Source organism: Bos javanicus, chromosome 3, assembly GCF_032452875.1.
Source record: "Bos javanicus breed banteng chromosome 3, ARS-OSU_banteng_1.0, whole genome shotgun sequence".
Lineage (NCBI taxonomy): Eukaryota > Metazoa > Chordata > Mammalia > Artiodactyla > Bovidae > Bos > Bos javanicus.
Window position 1 is genome coordinate 41834231 of NC_083870.1, and position 18230 is coordinate 41852460.

Below are 18230 nucleotides of genomic sequence, written 5' to 3' on the forward strand. Positions count from 1 at the left end.
TAGTGATAAGTTTGTGATAATATTTATCATGAACTCAAAATCTCTATCTATGGTTCCTATCACCATATTTATATATCTCATCTTTATAATTCATAGTATTTTCTCTGATGAAATCTTATTTTCATAAAATCGATTTTTAGTACTATCAAGAAAATAGTCTTCAGATCTGAAAGTACCATCAAAAGTACAAATCTTTCAAACAGAAGAATTATTTTAAAAGCATAAATATAAAATTATACTTATGTTCATAAACAAATGAAACCAGTTGCTTTTCTACTAAGGTAAATTTTACATGGTATTAGCTTTATTCTCCCTAAATAGATTTATTCCTTAGCTTTATTCTCCTTAAATAGATTTTTTAAAAACCCTATCTGGTCTCCTTAGCACTCAGGATTACCAAATATTTTCTGAAAAAGCTAAATCTGGATACAACTGTCAGCAAAATTAAGTATCCCTTCAAGTTAGAACAAATATGAAAAATCATCAACACTGTATAGTTTCTAAAAACCAAGCCTCCTAGAAATATGTGTCCTTTAAAAAGAATAAAAAATGGCACCCTTTTGGTAGAAACCAACATAATACTGTAAAGCAATTATCCTTCAATTAAAAATAAATAAATTTTAAAAATGGCGTCTTGCTAACTTGACAGGGTAGGTATGATGTGCACTTTACTAAATGCACAATCTGAGTTCTTATATGACAATATAAAATAATGTCAGTTTATTGATAAAGCATATTTTTCCTCTCCATCATCACATGATAAGTGAACCATGAGAAAAGCTACTATAAAGTGGTCTACCTAGCACAATACGCAAGGAACAGTAATTATAACTTAGATACTGTAGGATGACACAAAGCCTTAATCTCTGACTTCTCATAGCTACAAACAATCATTTCTGGAAAGGCTCAGAGGCACTGCATATCATTCAGCTTAGTGGCCTGTATCCACACTAACATCTAGATCATGGAATGAGTTGTTTCTAAAATTGAGTAAGATCAGCATAAATCTCTTAGCTGATAGTTTGTCCTAATCAATGACTCTTCAGAAAAGGTCCTGAGCTTAATAAAATGTGTTCTGTTGAATTGTTGAACTTCTACCAGAAAAAAACACAATGAAAACATTAGCTTGTGGAGGAAAAACCAATTTCACCAAACTTTTAGTTATTAACTATAATTGATGAATTCCATTGATGGCAATCTCTTGAACAAAGAACAGAAAAGCGTTTACTCTACCACATAACCAATCAGAAGGAAATCCTCCACAAACTGACTTTACCAGGCTGATTTTTTCTGAATCACACCTGAAAATTATGTGGTTTAGAAGAATTTAGGTTTAGAAGAATTTAGGTTTAGAAGAATTTAGGTTTAGAAGAATTTAATCATATTTGCAGTCTGCCTTGTCTCCAAAATATCAAACTAACTGACAGAAAACATACCTTCTTTGAAGCTCAGTTCACTGATTGCCACATAAGTTTTACAAGTATAAATTATTATTATTGAACATGACTTGAAAATAATATAGAAAGAACATAAATTTGTACCTTTTCATGCATTCCTAGTACTTTCATAAAAATAACCATCTTAAAACATCACTCGTAGGTATAGATATGAAGCAATATGGTGAATATAAACACGTTCTCAGGAACAGAGCTGCAAGAAACCTGCTGGTAAATCATACTCATCTATGTAGTTTAGTACCAAGTTACATCCCTAAGCTATTTGTTGTTGTTCAGTTCCTCAGTTGCATCCAACACTTTGCAACCACATGGACTGCAGCACACCAGGCTTCCCTGTCCTTCACCATCTCCCAGAGCTTGCTCAAACTCATGTATATTGAGCCAGCGATGCCATCCAACCATCTCATCCTCTGTTGTTCCCTTCTCTTCCTGCTTTCAATCTTTCCCAGCATCAGGGTTTTTTCTGAGTCAGCTCTTTGCATCAGGTGGCCAAAGTATTGGAGCTTTAGTTTCATCATCAGTACTTCCAATGAATATTCAGAGTTGATTTCCTTTAGGATTGACTGTTTTGATCTCCTTGCTATTCAAGGGACTCTCAAGAGTCTTCTCCAATACCACAGTTCAAAAGCATCGATGATTTGGCATCCAGCCATTTCTATGGTCCAAATCTCACATCCATACATGACTACTGGAAAAACCATAGCTTTGACTATTCAGACCTTGGCAGGCAAAGTAATGTCTCTGCTTTTTAATATGCTGTCTAGATTTGTCATAGCTTTTCTTCCAAGGAACAAGTGATACCAAGGGAACATTTCATGCAAAATACAAAAATAGGCACAATAAAGGACAGAAATGGTATGGACCTAATAGAAGCAGAAGATACTAAGAAGAGGTAGCAAAAATACATGGAAGAACCATAAAAAAAAATCTAAATGACACGGATAATCAAGTTGGTATGATCACTCACCTAGAGCCAGATATCCTAGAATGCAAAGTCAAGCAGGCCTTAGGACACATCACTATAATCAAAGCTAGCAGAGGTGATAGAATTTCAGCTGAGCTCTCTCAAATCCTAAAAGATAATGCTCTTTAAGTGCTGCATTTAATATGCCAGCAAATTTGGAAAACTCAGCAGTGGCCACAGGACTGGAAAATGTGTTTTCATTCCAATCCCAAAAAAGGGCAATGCCAAAAAATGTTCAAACTATCACACAGTTGCACTCTTTCACATGCTAGCAAGGTCATCCTCAACATCCTCCAAGCTAGGCTTCAAGAGTACATGAACTGAGAACATCCAGATATAAAGCTGGATTTAGAAAAAAAGCAGAGGAAACAGAGATCAAATTGCCAACATTGTTAGAACATAGAAAAAGCTAGAGAATTCCAGTGAAACATCTACTTCTTCCTTATTGACTACACCAAAGCCTTTGACAGTGTGGATCACAACAAACTGTGGGAAATTCTTAAAGAGATGGGAATAGCAGACTACCTTACCTGCCTCCTGTGAAACCTGTATCCCAGTCAAGAAGCAACAGAACTGGAAATGGAACAACAGACTGGTTCAAAATTGGGAAAGGAGTAGATCAAGGCTATATATTGTCACCCTGTTTATTTAACTTATATTCAGAGTCCATCATGCAAAATGCTGGGCTGGATGAAGCACAAGCTGGAATCAAGACTGCCAGGAGAGCTATCAATAACCGCAGATATGTAGATGACACCACCCTTACGGCTGAAAGCGAAGAGGAACTAAAGAGCCTCTTGAGAAGGTGAAAGAAGAGACTGAAAAAGCTGGCTTAAACTCAACATTCAAAAAACTAAGATCATAGCAAAGCAATTAACATCCTAGTATTAACAGCAATTTTTTTTCTTCATAAGAACTCAAGATTAAGTTGTTGTTGTAAAGATTAAGTTGTCCCCTTAATCTTCAAAACAAAACCAAAAAGCCTCTAATAGGACTTTTTTATGACTGAGCCAAATCCAATTATTGCTTTGTGACACAGCCTTCAGAGCACATTCTTGCCTGATCTGCAGGCCATGTTCCTATTATGAGGCCTGTCCTACATTTCCTGGCGTCTGGAGGACATTCTCTTATAATGCTAACACAGCTTTCCGGCAGCACCATTAGAATCTGACTGGAATTGAGCAGAGGTAGTATGCTCCATGAAATTTAACTCCTCCTCTGAAATTAACTACCACAGCAGCACATAAACAGCAAAAGGAAAGAGTATAACACTTGCCTTGGTCTAGAAGCTACTGCAGTTAAGATGCATAATAGCTTCAGGAAATAAAAATAATTTTATTAAAAAAAATAACTCATATATATAGACACACACACACACATAGATAAAGTCATACTGAGTAGAGAATTGAGGCTCCTGCCATCAGTGATATTTTGTTTGTTTACCAAGCTACTTTAGAAGACATTCATTTACTTCCACCCTAATATGAACCAAAATAATAAAAATATATATCTGTAATATCTTTATCAAACTCCATTAGAATTTACTCTTGAAATATGCAGTATACATTGAAAAAGAAGTTAAACATGTCTTTATATAAGTAATGAGTTCTTACACTCAAATGACATTGTTGCTCTTCTGGTAAAGTCTAACCCAGTAAAGTGGTTAAAATGCATAATTAATTTATTATTAGCTTTTTCTATCATTCTTCCTTAGAAAATGTAGACTAAACAAGTATAACATAAAGAACTTTTCTTTCATTGTACATTGTTTTCTATTTTTCAATGCTATTGCATTTCTATTTTAAGGCCTTACAACATCCTTGGGAATAGGGAGGGCAAAATACATCATTCTGATTTCACAACCGAGTAAACAGGACATTTATGTTTCAATGTTTATATTTCTTCATAGATATTCCACAGGCACCTCACACTCAATATGTTTCAACCAGAATCCTTATCTTTCCTTCACTTGTCCCCCAGTGTATTTTTCCTCCCTACCGCAGTTAATAAAAAAAAACCATTCCATCCACAACCCTGCTTTCTATCACACCTTTGTCTCTTTCAACACACCTGCTCCTTCTATTATCAGATATCTAGGATAAACAAATAAAACCTAATCATATGTAAAATCTAAATCAATGTTATTCCAGATACTGGTCTCAAATATTACCTTCTAATTTGTTGGTTTCACTTACAGTTTCCTGCTCTATTCAATTAACCTTCTAATCTCCATCCCCATGCCCAAAAAGAGATGCCCTGTTTAGAAATACCTCTTTTATCTACTGACCTCTGATTATTTCCTACATAATTATACTTTTTGCTTTGGCCAAGGGCCACTTTCATCAGCTATGGATTTATAGAATATCCCCTGATAAAGCAATCTCCCCACTTTCCAAGTTACATTAAAGGATTTTATGTGTTTCTTCATAATTGACATTTAAGACTGATATCTTACTCTCTAAATGTCTATTTATCATTCAGAATTCACTTAAAGTACCACCTTATTGTTGAAGCTTAAAAATCTCATTCTCTCAAAGTATTGATCTCATATTATCAAAATTATCACATCACATTCTATTTGTTTTTTTTGAAGTTAGTGTGGACTCCTCAAGCATAGGACTTCCTAGGTGGCTGAGTGGTAAAGAATCTGCCAATGAAGGAGCTGCAAGAGACACAGGTTTGGTCCTTGGGTCGGGGAAGATCCTTTGAGGAGGAAATGGCAACCCACTCCAGTATTTCTGCCTGAAAAATTCCATGGGCAGAGGAGACTGGTGGGCTATAGTCCATGGGTCTGTACAAAGAGTCTGACATGACTGAGCATACACATGCCTCAAGCATAGGGACAATGAGTTATACTTATATTTCCTAGCACAGTGTCTGACACAGAATAATTCCACAGTAAATCATGAGAAACGCTGGGCTGGAAGAAGCACAAGCTGGAATCAAAATTGCTGGGAGAAATATCAATAGCCTCAGATATGCAGATGACACCACCCTTATGGCAGAAAGTGAAGAAGAACTAAGCCTCTGGATGAAGGTGAAAAAGGAAAGTGAAAGAGTTGGCTTAAAGCTGAACATTCAGAAAATGAAGATCATGGCATCTGGTCCCACCACTTTATGGGAAATAGATGGGGAAACAGTGGAAACAGTGGCAGACTTTATTTTGGGGGCTCCAAAATCACTGCAGATGGTGACTGTAGCCATGAAATTAAAAGACGCTTACTCCTTAGAAGGAAAGTTATGACCAACCTAGAGAGCATATTCAAAAGAAGAGACATTACTTTGTCAACAAAGGTCCATCTAGTCAAGGATATGGTTTTCCCAGTAGTAATGTATGGATGTGAGAATTGAACTATAAAGAAAGCTGAGCACCAAAGAATTGATGCTTTTGAACTGTGGTGTTGGAGAAGACTCTTGAGAGTCCCTTGGACTGCAAGGAGATCCAACCGGTCCATCCTAAAGGAGATCAGTCCTGGGTGTTCATTGGAAGGACTGATGTTGAAGCTGAAACCAAAACTTTGGTCACCTGATGTGAAGAGCTGAATCATTTGAAAAGACCTAGATGCTGGGAGGGATTGGGGGCAGGAGGAGAAGGGGATGACAGAGGATGAGATGGTTGGATGGCATCACCAACACAACGGACATGGGTTTGGGTGGACTCTGGGAGTTGGTGATGGACAGGGAAGCCTGGCGTGCTGCGGTTCATGGGGTCGCAAGGAGTCAGACACAACTGAGTGACTGAACTGAACTGAGACATTAATAACCAAAGAAGTATAAGACTAAACAACAAGGTGATTACCTTCCCATATCTAAAAACATTAAAAACATTGTTCCATTCTCAGAATACCCTAAGAAATTAACTTCTCCAAATTGATTTTATTGAAAATAATTTCCATTTTTACTAAGGTCAGATTCTAAACATAAATATAAAGAAGACAAAACTGAGCTTAATTTACTCTTTCGTTAAACTGATCTCTCCATAACAGAGTAAATTTCAGAAGTAAATTTTATTTCTACAGCAACCACAGTCATTTGCATTATTTCTTGCCTTAAAATTCATCTTCTAAAAGGAAAAAGCCTTTATATTTTCACCCACTCAGCTTCTGGTTCCCTATTTTGCCTTTTTTCTCCTGAAAGTAAGACATCTCTTAGAAATATACGTCTTGGCAGAACAAACAGGTTTTATCAAAGAGGCATGGGCTAACAGGGCAGGGAAGAGTGAAACACTCATCATTCCCCTCTCATGTGTTCCCTTTCTTCCTTATTCTGTGTTTTTAGGGGGTGCACAAATAAGAAATCTGATATTCATTAATCTGTCAATGATTCTAAGTAAATGCACCTTCTAAGTAACATTATTGAAGAACAGTTCCTCCTACAGTGCAAGAAACTCTCCCAGAAGGCAGACCATTTGTTCTAAAACTGGATCTAACTGTATGTCTTTGAGTGAGTTTGCTGGCTTCTGCAAATGAGAACACTGGGGTCTATCAGTAGTTTTCAAAAGCAGCCCTATAGAGTTTGAGGTTTCTAGAGGGATTCCTCAGAATCTACCACAAGTGATAAAAGACCTTAACTGATGTGGGACAATGAACCACAATCTCCCCATCACCCCACCACCTCCAATGAAAGCAAACTCATTTTACCTACTTTTTTAAATGCTTCTATTTTAAGATTTTATTGTCAGAAAACATGTTTTTTCCCCTAATTATAAAAGCCACTTACCTAGAGGTCCCCCAGTTTTCTTTCAACTCTAACCTTCTCCTAATCACTAATTCTCAAAGATCAATAACAGCTGTGCATGAACTGGGGCTTGGATACTTGTACATCTCAGACTCAAAAGGAAAACACCATGAGGAAAGGAGAGATAAAAGTGGAAGTTTACTAATTCAGTTTCCAAAAGTTTCCAAGTAGTTTCTACAGAGTTAGCTGTATTGTGTTAAAACTAAGACAAAAATTTCATACTGTCCTGTTCCTTGACTAAGCTTACTAGGGATGTCCAATCCCCCAGTAAATCATGGTTTTATCTATTTGATCCATGGATTTTATTTAATCCATGGTTCTTTCTTCTTTGCACTCCTTTTAAGAACTCATCCTATCACATGGCTTCAACTACCTACTTAATGACTTTTAAATCTATGTCATATCTTCAAATTCAGAGTTTCTATCTAAGTGGTACTTATAATACAATTGATCCATCAATAAAAAGGTGGCATATCCATAAATGAACTAATCTTACTTGAATGATCATCCCTAGGGAATAAAGTAAAATCTCCTTAATATACAATACATTCAACACTCCATCATCCTTAACAAATAAATACTTAGACTTCAGTCCTCGCATTCCCCCTACTCCCCTGCTACTCCTTCTACGTACAGCACTATCTATAGTATCTTTCCTATCTGGTCAGTTCTTGCCTGTTTCAAAGATTAGATTGTGCTTCTTCTAAGCAGCTTTCCTAATTATTTTCTCAGCTATGCTATTTGCCCCCTTTTTGTGTAGTCATACTACTTGGTAGTTGCCTCAATCACAGCACTTTTAATACAAGTATCTGTTTGCTTGCCTGTCTTCCATCCTGGACTGAGTCTCCTGGGGTCACTATATTAACACAGTATTCCCTGGCAAACTGCAAACTCTCTATGTTGCTGACTTGACTAGCCAAGCCATTATATTTCATCAATAATACCACTATTCTTCTAGACATGTTTAACTCTTCCATCATCCTGATTCTCTACATCCAATCTTTCACTAAAATACAAAAAAAAATGTTGTCTTATCTTTCAAAGGATTTTTCTTCCATCTTAAGACTCATCTCAATGTCTCAAGTAATACAAGTTCTTACCATATTCTACCTACAAAAACGCCAAATGCTACTGACATCTCTCTCCAGCCTCTCCTCACAAAATCTAATCTGCATTCTTCCATCAGGCTCACCTCAATAAAAATTACCACACACCCCTTTCATTAAAAAACCATGGTTTTCCGTTTCTCATTACATCAATTTCAGGCTGCTCTAATTCCACCTGTCATTTACAACTTTTTTTTCCAATTATTACCCAATATACTTTCTCTAGTCCAATCATAAAGTCTACTTGCATACTATAAGCCTTCTTTTCTCTAAATTCATATTCACATTCTCAGTGTTTTCATGCCTCTTCTGTTATCAGAATTTTTGCTTATGCCTCTTGGCCAAATGTAAAGCTCACTTAGTCCAAATAATTTCAAATAAAGCATCGATATTAAAATATAAAGAAAAATAGGACTCAGACAAATTCACAAAGAAACATGTGGATTTTGTTGCTGCCGGAATATATAGTGATGTAGTGAAATGATTTTCAGGGAAACACTAGGTCACATTTATAAAACAGACACAAAACCTTGTCCTTGACTTCACAGTTTAATTAATTACTTTTGCAACTCTGTGTGTGCTATTTCATAAGATTAGTGTTGTCAGAAGCTGACTAATGATGCTACACAATCTCTTCAAATAAACCCCATATCTGAACCAACATATCACAGCAACTCAAATTGTTGATGTTGCTCTGGAGGAATGACAAAATTTCTAGTGTTTCTAAAAAACAGAACCCCATCTAATGAATCCTCAAAGAGAACTGGACTATTTGTTAAAGAATAAACAGTTCTGGGCTACAGTAAAATTCCTTCTTGGGGCCTTTAACCTTCCTGGGGCTTTCTTTAGGCTAATTTTGAAATTTATTATGTCTAATGAAACTTTCTCAAAACCCCAATATTTCAGTTTCACCAAAAAAAAAAAAAAAGGAGGAGGGGGGAAGGAAAGTTAGGACCAGAATGTGTGATTTAAAAAGGAAGGAAAAAAATCAGGCAATGGGAGAAACTAGAATTAAACTCAGTAATAAAACAGTAAGTTTAGGTCCTACACAAATTGATTCTAAGTTGAGACAATCCATTCCCTGATTCAGCAAATATTTATGGTCCCTCTTTATTTCAGGTATACCTATTAAATAAGCTAGGCACTAATTACTGTGGACACTGAAGATAATTAATGGCAGGCTTAGGGACTCCTTCCATGAACTCTGAAGTCCACAGTACTTGACTAGGTGTGCTGTGACTTTCATAAAAGCAGGAGGCAGACATGGACCACCTTGTTAAATGCTTCTTGATCAAACGTAGCTGCAAGATTCAGTTTCATGTCATTGAAACTGCTTATTTTCTCTACTTCTCACAGAATGCCAAAACAACAACGAAGCTCCATCATAGTAAGGATCATAGTTGTCTTACTCATGTTTTTATCTGCAGAGCCTAAATTCGTGCCAAGAATATAGTAATATCCCACTAAATAACTGAATGAATCAATCAACCAATAAGTTACTGAAAATAAACAAATATCTCAGTCTGAACTCCAGACTGTGCATCTTAATATTTGATATAGTTTAGTTGCTTATTTCCTCATTAATTTTAGAATTGCTTTGAATTTTTTATATTTACAGTCATAACAGAATAATTGGTTAAACAAAGTGATTAAGTAGCTGATTAAGAGAAATTTCAAGTCTTGAGTCCACACTAACACAAGCCAAATACTTCAGTTTTATACTGTCAAGAAATAACAGTGGAACCATATGCTTATTATAAGAACTTTCTATAGCTATTATCACTATACTACTAATACTAGACTAACAGCAGGAATGATTGATAATATCTAGAAATATTGATACTGTTTGCACTTCTGTGCTCACCTTTTTCTTAAAATCAAATGATAGAGATACATATTTCAAAATGTAGGGTTAAATTTCTTACATCTTCCTTTATTCATACCTGTGGAGTGACAAACATTGAGAGAAAAATTTGCTTTCTATAAGAACTGAGGTGCCTTCATTTTTTGGTCAGATATATTTTTCTTTGTCAGAATTTTAGTGTTCCACTTTTATAGCTAGGCTGTTCAGCCCTTATGGTTCTTACAGCTAGCAAGAAATTGGAAATTCCTTATTTTTCCCTAAGAGAGAAAGAGACTCACAATATAAAGTCAGCAGTTCCCTAAAAATCATCAACATCTGTTGCAGTCATAAGTAACTTGCCTTTAGAATCTCCCCATAACATCCTGCAGAGCTTTGCCTACACCCACTGTTTCAGCCAGAAAAATGAAATAAATGCCTTGTGAGAGTGATGTAATGGTCTCAGGGAACAGAATACAGTTGAGTAGAGAAGCATAAAGTCTGCAGTGCTATATATGACACAGGCACCAATTCTGCATAAATTAGATGTCCTGAGCCATTTGCTGATGTTCCAGTTCCATGTAAGTTCTGATTCCCCTGAATGCCACAGAAGTGCTGTAGTATAAAAAGAGAGTAAGGTGTGGTAGGGAGAGTTCAGTTTTAAAAGTTATTCTTTACATATAAATGCTATGTTCACTTTATTGACTTACCAAATTCTTAAAACGTGTAGGATCTCCAGTTTGTGTTGACGTTGTAGATTTTTCTACAACCTAGATCCTCAGACACACTAGGAGTTATAAATCTTACCAGCAACTTACAGATATTCAAATCTAGAGAGCAGAATTTAATCCTCAGAATAATCATGTTAAATTTTAATCACTAGCAGAGACCTACTTCTGCCTTTCATGTTGTCAGGAAGACTGTGTCAATATAATTTCACTTTTATTGCACAACATCTATAAACTATAAGCTAGTACTGAATAATCTTTCACCAAAGCCTAAACTGTTCATCTGTGTGAGATACAGGTTTCCTAAGATACACATGTTCAACCCAAGATACAGGTTTCCTAAATATAAGAGATGGTCATAAAACAAGAATTCACAATTCCTGACAAAGTACCTTAGTCAATGTTATTTAAAAATAATAATAATGCTCAACAAGGCTGACATTTTGGTTATCAAAAAATGAGAAAGCAAACAGAAAATGTATTCTGGATTATGCTCATACTCATCACTACTTTCGTTGTCAGGGTCAAAAGGGGGCCTTGATTACTAAGAATAAACTTTTTCCCTTTCCTGTCCTCCTTGCGTCTAATGGAGAAAAGTGAAAGGGAAGGCAGAGAACTCTGTGTGACCCTGGAAAGAACTCCCAGCATCCCCAATGCCCCTGTCTAATGAACACAGCCTGTGGTCATGAAGTCTGACATCTTTTTGTCCAACAAACCTAGGAACATAGGTCACTTCAATCTGCTATGACATCACACATCCACTTTCAGACTTCTGACTGCCACTCAGAATGTCCTACAGAACTCAAAATATGTTATAAGCAAAATCCCCTACCTTTCCAACCTCTGCTCTCAATGTTCCCTTCACCTTGATCAAACTCAAACTAAGCTTATGGTACTAGTTTTTGAACCCTGCCTAATGACTTGGAGAGATATTAGTTAGGTTTTTGTTTGATTTTTCATTCTGTTCTTTGGGATCTACCCTCAAAGATCCTGAGTTAGTTAGCCTGAAATGGGGCTCAGCCACAATATTGCTTTTAAAGTTTCTAATAAGGTCCTAGCACATAATCAGTTCTAAAAACCTCTGCTCAGTAATATAACCTGATCAAAAAGAAACCTGCTTCTCCCTGAAGGACATGACTTCCTCTCTCAAAAGAAGGCTATTTCCTCTCCCAGCAGGAAGTGTCCCCAGGTTAGAGTTTCAGGTGGGAACTGGTATGAAGTTCTGGTATGAAGAGCTTGGGTACCCTCTGCTCTTCATTTCTACTTATTCTCCCTTCATTCCAATGGTGCCATGACTCAATTTTGAACCTCTTGTCTCCAGGTTTCAACACTTGTTACAGCTCTTTGTAGAATCATCTATAGACTCTCAGGTCTCACTCTTATATTTCAGAATTTGCATCCTGGTTTATCACTCTCTCTAACACTACCACTGTAGATGATCTTCTATTACTGAAGCCCCTCAGTTCCTTGACCTCCTCTTTCTCAATGGTCCTGAGCCACTTGCTCACATGATCATACCCCAGACAAGAATGTACACACAAATGATTTTTCACATGGAAACTTCCTCCTTCAGAAAGTTGGCATCTTCCTTACTTAAACAGCTGGCTCAGATGGTAAAGAATCTTCCTGCAATGCAGAAAACCCAGGTTTGATCCCTAGGTTGGGAAGATCCCCTGGAGAAGGGAATAGCAACCCACTCCAGGATCCTTATCTGGAGAATTCAATGACAGAGAAGACTGGTGGGATACGGTCTTTGGGGTCTCAAAGAGGACTGAGCGACTAACACTTTCTTAAACAGCACTGTTTTGTTTTTTGTTTTTTAACGAGAAAAGCAATGGGCAATCAATTTGCAAGAAAAAGAACTGGGGAAATGAATGAATCAAGCCTATAAGCTGTAGTGTTGGAGTCATCACATGTCTGGACCAGACTATAAGCCAGATTCCACTGTTACTACCTCAAGATATTAGAATTTTTACATGTTAAATAATTATTGAAAAAAACAAGTCTTTTTTAGGCTATCCATGTGGTACAGGGGTAAAGAATCCTGCTGCCAGTACAGAGATACAAAAGACACAGGTTAGATCCCTGGATTGAAAGATCTCTTCGAGTAGGAAATGGCAATCCACCCCAGTATTCTTGCCTGGAAAATTTCATGGACAGAGGAGCGAGGTGGGCTACAGTCCATAGGGTCACAAAGAGTCAGACATGACTGAGCATGCACTCACTTGCCACAGATTAAAATTTTGTCATTAAATTAAGAATTAGATTATGCATTATTTTAATATAAATCACAGCAATATTTTTTTGATCTCTCTTCTATATAAAATAAAAGCAAAAATGAGTAAATGGGACCTAATTAAACTTAAAAGCTTTTGCACAGCAAAGTATCGCCAAATTAAAAGACAGCCTACAGAATGGGAGAAGATATTTGACAATTACAGGACTGATAAAGGGTTAATAGTCAACATATATAAACAGCTCATACAACTCAACATCAAAAAAAGCCTACCCAATTAAAAAATGAGCAGAAGAACTGAGCAGTTTTCTAAAATGGAAATGCAGAAGGCCAACAGGCACATGAAAAAAATGCTCAACATCACTAATCATCAGGAAAATGCACATCAAAATCACAATGAGATATATTATCTCATATTTGTTGATTCAGCTGTCATCAAAAAGAATGTAAATAACAAATATAAGCAAGAATGTGGAGAAAAGAGAACTCCTGTGCACTGTTGGTGGGAAACAGTATGGAGGTTTCTCAAAAAACTAAAAATAGAACTACCATGTGTGCATGCTAAATCACTTCAGTTGTGTTCGACTCTTTGCGAACCCATGGACTGGAGCCTGCCAGGCTCCTCTGTTCACGGAATTCTCCAGGGAAGAATACTGGACTGGGTTGCCATTTCCTATACCAGGGGATCTTTCTGACTCTTGGACCGAGCCCATGTCTCATGTCACCTGCATTGGCACCAGGGCTCTTTAGCATTAGCACTAGCTGGGAAGACCAGAACTACCATATGACTCAGCAATTTCAATCTTGGTATATACAAAAAAAAAAAAAACCCTCAAAGCACTAATTCAGAAACACACATGCACCCCAATATTAACAGTAGCATTATTTACAATTGTCAAGATATGGAAGCAACTTACATGTCCATCAACAGATGAATGAATAAAGAAGATGTGGCATATATATACATAATGAAATACTAGTCAACCAATAAAAGAATGAAATTTTGCCATTTGTAGCAACATGAATGAACTTGGAGGGCATCATGCTAAGTGAAATAAGTCAGAGAAAGACAAATACCATATGCTGCTGCTGCTGCTGCTGCTAAGTCACTTCAGTTATGTCTGACTTATAGTGACCCCATGGACTGCAGCCTACCAGGCTCCTCCTCCAACCATGTGATTTTCCAGGCAAGAGTACTGGAATGGGGGTGCCATTGTCTTCTCTGAAATACCATATGCTGTCACTTATATGAGGAATCTAAAAAATATAGCAAACTAGCGAATATAACAAAAAAAAGAAGCAGACCCACAGATACAGAGAACAAATTAATGGTTACCAGTGGGGAAGGGGGGAGGGCCAATATAGCGTGAGGGGGTGGGAGGTACAAACTATTGGGTGCAGGATAGACTCAAGAATGTGTTGAACAACACAAGGAATACAACCAACATTTTGTAATAACTGTAAATGGAATATAACCATTAAAAATTATATAAACTTTTTTAAGGAATTAGATTATGATCCTATTTATTATAAAGAGGTTTGGCCTATTGTTTACATGTGTCATATTCCATAAGGAATATTTCTTTAGGCAATTAGTCCATTTTCTATTAAAATAAGTGTGTTTCAATCATCATGTTCCACACAGGAATAGGAAAAATGACTTCAATAATTTCACTTTGCATTTCTATAGCAACTTTAATCTAAGAAGCTCAAAGCACTATTTAATTAAACCTCAAAATTCTCCCATGAAGAGGTGTCATTATTTCCATTTGACAAAGGCATAAATGAAGTCACAGAAAGATTAACTCACCTGCCTATGGTTATGTAGTGAGTTAGTAGTGGAGGTCAGAATAAACTCTGAAATCTTGGGCAAGCTTTTCTCTATAGTCTGGATCAACAATCTCAGTATCCGCACTCTTTGCCAAAGTCTCATAAACTTGACTCTTGCCTTTCACTGGAGCATTGACCATTGAGGGAATCTGAAGAACAGATGATTTAAAAACAGTTCTTGCTTTTAATTCTTGCATACCGCTTTCCAGGATGTCATTCCTTCTTTGATTGTATTCTCTTCCCTTTTTACTCAAATACTCTTTATAAATGTATTCTCTCTCTTTTTATACATAATTAGATGGCCCAATCCCCAAAAGCAAGGCTGTTTGCTTTTAATTAAGGAAAGAATTGTACATTAAAATTTCATGGGAAATTTGCAAAATCTCCATCTAATCTCTTAATGAAATGAATTTGATAGCTGTTCTGTTTACATTAGTCACAGCACATGATATAGATGAATTTAAGAAATGTATTTAGTAAACAGAGTTAAAACATATCAGAAAGTAGCTATTATCCAGGGAATAGATATTTAGATAATTTCAAAGGCCAAAAAGCCCATCATCATATTAAACTATTATAAAAAATCATCTCATCTTTGTGACAAAGCAGTTTCTTACTTTCTAATCTTTCAATTAAGGAGCCTGTAAGTCCTTTTCAAAAATATTTTTAGAAAAATCCATTTAGAAAAAAAAAAGTATCTTCTAATATCTAGTCACATAATATATAGATGTTGAGATCAATAAAGTCAAATGGGTAGCATTAGGATATGATATTTCTTACTATTATGAGCTTTCCCAATGGTTCAGTGGTAAAGAATCTGCCTGCAATGCAGAAAAAAAAAAAAAAAACAGGAGATGCAGGTTCAATCCCTGGGTGGGGAAGATCTCTTGGAGGAGGAAATGGCAACCCATTCCAGTATTCTTGCCTGGAAAATCCCATAGACAGAGGAGCCTGGTGGGCCACAGTCCATAGGGTCACAAAGAGTAAGACAGAACTGAGTTCACACACACGTAACATTTCTTACTATTTAGTTCAGTTCAGTGCAGTCACTCAGTCATGTTCGGCTCTTAGCAACCCCATGAACTGCAGCATGCCAGGCTTCCCTGTCCATCACCAACTCCCAGAGCTTGCTCAAATTCATGTCCATCACAAAGGTGATGCCATCCAACCATCTCATCCTCTGTCGTCCCCTTCTCCTCCCACCTTCAATCTTTCCCAGCATCAGGGTCTTTTCAATTGAGGCACATCAGGTGGCAAAAGTTTTAGACTTTCAGCTTCAGCATCAGTCCTTCCAATGAATATCCAGGACTGATTTCCTTTAGTATAGACTGATTAGATCTCCGTGTAGTCCAAGGGACTTTCAAGAGTCTTCTCTAACACCACAGTTCAAAAGAATCAATACTTCGGCACTCAGCTTTCTTTATAGTCCAACTCTGACATCCATACATGACTACTGGAAAAACCACAGCCTTGACTAGACAGACCTTTGTTGGGAAAGCAACGTCTCTGCTTTTTAATAAGCTGTCTAGGTTGGTCATAGCTTTTCTTCCAAGGAGTAAGCATCTTCTAATTTCAAGGTTCCAGTCACCATATTCAGTGATTTTGGAGCCCAAGAAAATAAATTCTGTCATTGTTTCCATGTTTCTCCATCTATTTGCCATGGAGTGATGGAACCAGATGCCACAATCTTAGTTTTTTTAATGTTGAGTTTTAAGTCAGCGTCTTCACTCTCTTATTTCACTTTCATCAAGAGGCTCTTCAGTTCTTCTCTGCTATTTGGCATAAGGGTAGTGTCATCTGCATATCTGAAGTTATTTATATTTCTCTCAGCAATCTTGATTCCAGCTTGTGCTTCATCTAGCCTGGCATTTCACATGATGTATTCTGCATAGAGATTAAATAAGTAGGGTGACATATATACAGCCTTGACAAACTCTTTTACCAATTTGGAACCAGTCTGTTGTTCCATGTCCGGTTCTGACTGTTGCTTTTTGACCTGCATACAGATTTCTCAGGAGTCAGGTAAGGTGGTCTGGTATTCCCATTTCTTTATGAATTCCACAGTTTTCTGTGATCTACAGAGTCAAAAGTTTTGGTGTAATCAATAAAATAGATGTTTTTCTTACTATTAAGTAATACATTAATCAGCCCAGGCTGCCATAACAGAATATCAGAAACTAATCAGCTTAAATAACAGAAATTTATTTTCTCACAGCTCTGGAGACCAAGATCAAGTCCAAGACCAAGGTGCCAACAGGGTTGGATTCTGGCAATGCCCCTCTTCTTAGCTCATAGACAGCTGCCTGCTTACCATGTCATCACCTGGCCTTTTCTCTGTGCATGCACAGGGGAGAGAGATGTCTGGTGCCTCTTCTTCTAATAAAGACACTAGTCTTGTCAGATTAGGGCTCCACCCTTATGACCTCATTTAACCTTTCAGTTCAGTTCAGTCGCTCAGTCGTGTCTGACTCGTTGCAACCCCATGAATCGAAGCACACCAGGCCTCCCTATCCATCACCAACTCCCGGAGTTCACTCAGACTCACGTCCATCGAATCAGTGATGCCATCCAGACATTTCATCCTCTGTCATCCCCTTCTTCTCCTGCCCCCAATCCCTCCCAGCATCAGAGCCTTTTCCAATTTAACCTTTAAAGACCCCATTTCTAAATATAGTCACATTACAGGTTAAGACAAGCATACAAATTTTGAGGGGATATGATTCAGTCCATAACAAGTCCATCCATCTTAGTTGATGATGAAAAGACTTGCTGCTATGTTCAGGAGACCACACACACAGGGATAACCCTGATCAAAAGGTCATAATTTAACATTCCAAAAATGTACATATATTTAAAATTTTAAAGTCTTTAAAGTCTTTATTTCCATGGCTCACTGATGAAATTTAATTCAAGTTCCACATTTTAAACAATTTACTCTCCCACCCAGATCCATTCACCAGAACAACTGCCACTCCAGGTCTAAAAAAAATTCCTTATAGGAGGTCTACTCTTCTTTGAGTATGTTCAAAACACAACTCCGTTTCAACTTTCAAAAGGAAGCAATATTATACAGCAGAAATTCCATTCATATTTAAATCAAAAGATCTTAAATTTAGGTTTAGCTTTGATATCAATTCAATGACAATATAGAGTCTGAAGAACTAAATTTAACATCTTCAATTTTACCATTAAACCTGGATTCAAAGATAACTATGATTAAGAGGTTGTGAGCACTTTAATATATGTATTTAAAGAATAATAGTAAATTAAGAGGTGGCAAGAATACACAGAAGAACTGTACAAAAAAGATCTTCATGACCCAGATAATCACG